Here is a 3,463-nt window from a genome sequence, read left to right as displayed (position 1 = left end):
ATCTGTTTCGTGTTTTAAACAGATTGGTTTGTGACAAACGGTTGAGAAAGAGGAAATGTTTCTCACTTGGTTGTTGTGATTATTATCAAACATGCTGGGATGGTATCTTTTGTGTTGAGAAGACATTTGTATTGTATGGCTTCAACTCCTCCGCTTGTCATGTTGTTTAGTTCTGTTGGATAAATGTGTCCGCTGGGGGGTTTAAAGGTAGAAAATATTATAGTCTGATGATTTCACCTCCTTGTCTGTCATATGGTGGAGAAAAGTGTCCATAAGGTGTAAGGTAAAAACAATATAGTTTTATGATTTCCTCTCCTTGCTGTCATCTCTCTATGTATGCTGGGTAAAAGTATCCATTGGGTTTAAGGTAAAAAACATACTTCTATGGTTTCACTACCTTGCTGTCATATTATCTTGGCATGCTGGGTAAAAGTATCCATTGGGTTTAAGGTAAAAAACATACTTCTATGGTTTCACTACCTTGCTGTCATATTATCTTGGCATGCTGGGTAAAAGTGTCTATTGGGTATAAGGTAAAATATACACTTGTATGATTTTTACCTCCTTGCTATCATGCTATCAAAGTATGCTGGGTAAACATATTCAATGAGTGTAAGGTAGAAAATATTATAATTCCACAATATTACTTCCTTGCTATTATATATCTGAGTATGCTGGGTAAAAGTGTCCATTTGGGCATAAGGTAGAAAAATATAATCCCACAATATTTACCTCCTTTCTACTATATTTCAGTGTATGCTGGGTAAAAGTGTCCATTGGGCATAAGGTAGAAAAATATAATCCCACAATATTTACCTCCTTTCTACTATATTTCAGTGTATGCTGGGTAGAAGTGTTCTTTGGGTATAAGGTAGAAACTATTATAACTCCATGAGTTTACCTTGTTACTTTATTATCATATATCTAAGTATACTGTGCAAATTGTCCATAGAGGCACAGGCACATTTGTGTGAGGCACAGGCAGAAGTGACGTGCTGGCATGATTGTGTATTTAAGTTTGCTTCCCAACCTCATCGTTCTGATTTCATTCCCAATACTTAGCGGTATTTCGTCTGCCATTACTTTCTTAGTTCAAATTCCGCCAAGGTCAACTTTGCCTTTCATCCTTTCAGAGTTGATTAAATAAGTACCAGTTATGCACTGAGGTCGATGTAATTGACTTAATCCTTTTGTCTGTCCTTGTTTGTCCCCTCTATGTTTAGCCCCCTGTGAGCAATAAAGAACTATATATATATATATATACACACACACACATGCACACACGATGGGCTTCTTTCAGTTTCTCTCTACCAAATCTACTCAATGCTTTGGTCAAGCCAGGGCTACAGTGAAAGACACTTGCCCAAGGGGCCATGCAGTGATACTGAACCCAGAACCATGTGGTTGGGATGCAAGCTTCTTACCTCACAGCCATGCCTGCACCCGTAAATATCCTCAACAAAATGATGGACTTCACAATTTTGTCTCATTCCCCCCTCCCTCTCCCCACTTCTCTCAAGCTACCATGGAAGAAGGCCAACACGATCTTGGTCATAATCATGTCCTTGATTGAAAAAAAGACCTCATGCACTCTGTAGATACATCCTTTCATGTCCTTGAGATCGAATCCTGCTGAGGGTGGTTTCACTTTTTTCGTTTTCCTCCCAGAGGTCGATAAATTGATATCGGTCGAATACCAAGGCTAATTTATCCCCTCACCCCCACGCCCACCCCCGCTCCAACCTTTCACCCATTCATGACTTCATTACCGGAGAATTCATTGGCTGCGTTTCAGTTTAATTTTCAGCAAAATCAAGAATCTGGAGTTGAGACATTCCTCACCTACATAACTCAAATTCTTTCAGATCTCTATCTAAATCGGTGCCAGTCTCGCTTCTTACCGTTTTAGCTTACTTTTCCAAGACATTATCATAAAACAATATTGCTTTATCATTTGTCAAAACACCGTTGTTGATTTTATCATTTAAGCTGGTGGATTGGCGGTGCCATAAGTTTGTCAAATGGAATGCTTTGCAGTATTTGTTCCTGCTCTTCATTGCCTGAGTCTGAGTTCAAATCCTGCTGTGGCCAGGATTTCACCTTTCGTCACCCTAGGGTTGATTGAATAAATGACTGGTTCAGAGCAGTAGAAAAGTGGAATTTGTTAAAGAATTGGATGAAATGCTTTGCAATATTCGTCCTGTTTCTTTGGCAGCAAGCTGGCAGAGTTGTTAGCACGCTGGGCATTTTCATTTGTTTTTAATTTGAGTTCAAATTCTGCTGAGGTCAACTCTGCCTTTCATCCTTTCAGGGTCGATGAAATAAGTACCAGTTGAACGCTAGGGTTGATCTAATCGACTAGCCTCCTCCCTCCAAATTTCAGGCCTTGTGCCTATAACAGAAAGGATTATTATTGTTATTATTATTATTATTATTATAAAAGGTGGGGGTCTTGTAGAATCATTAGCACGTTGTGGCATTTCGTTTGTTTTTAAGTTGAGTTCAAATTCTGCCTTGGTCAACTTTGCCTTTCATCCTTTCAGGGTCGATTAAATAAGTACCAGTTATGCACTTATACTTATTTAAGCATTTTGCCCAGCATACTAATGGTTCTGCCTGCTCACTGCCTTTCAATAATAATAATAATTTGTTCGTTTATTGGCCACAAGGGCTAACAAAAATCAATTAAAACATAAAGGGACAAAACACAGGACGAAAGTTACAAAGGGTTTTGTCCGTTTGAAAAAGTCCGTGTACAAAAGCAGGATAACAACGAAAAATAAGTAACAATTAAAACTGCCAATAGGGGGAGGCGCTTCGAAAGGTTACTCGTGGAAAAACCCCATAAAAGCCATGGGAGCCTGGTCAAAAGTGGGGTACAGAGCCCCTTTCTCCTTTTATATTTCCTTTTAATTTTCACAGGTGTATCCTCAGAATTGGTCCGTTCATACTGGCCATTCTTGCGACATTCACCCACCTTTCAATAATCTTCCTTTTCAAGTGAAACTTGAAAAAGTTGATGAGGCCTTGGCCAAAGAGGAAAGTGTCTGACCTTAGCCCTTTCAAACGGGTCCACCATATCATCTCTTTTGCTACAGCCACTAGACAAAGAAAAATTGCCTTGCCCTCCCAGTTAAAGGAGGTCGGCAGGGCAATCTTCACTATGGATTTAGCTGATAGCTGGATCTGTCCTATACGCGATAGTAGCTGATTGACATAAACCCATAGTTCAGCAATACTCAGGCACTGGATGAATGAATAATAATAATAATAATATAATAATAATAATAATATTAATAATAATAATAATAATAATAATATTAATAATAATAATAATAATAATAATAATAATAATAATAATAATATAATAATAATAATAATAATAATAATGTGATGCATGTGCCTGGTGTGCCCTTATCAGACGGGTAGTCATGATGGGTATATTGGGCTTCGTATATTTTAC

Source organism: Octopus sinensis, linkage group LG23 (assembly GCF_006345805.1).
Source record: "Octopus sinensis linkage group LG23, ASM634580v1, whole genome shotgun sequence".
NCBI lineage: Eukaryota > Metazoa > Mollusca > Cephalopoda > Octopoda > Octopodidae > Octopus > Octopus sinensis.
Note: the sequence above shows the minus strand (reverse complement) of the source record.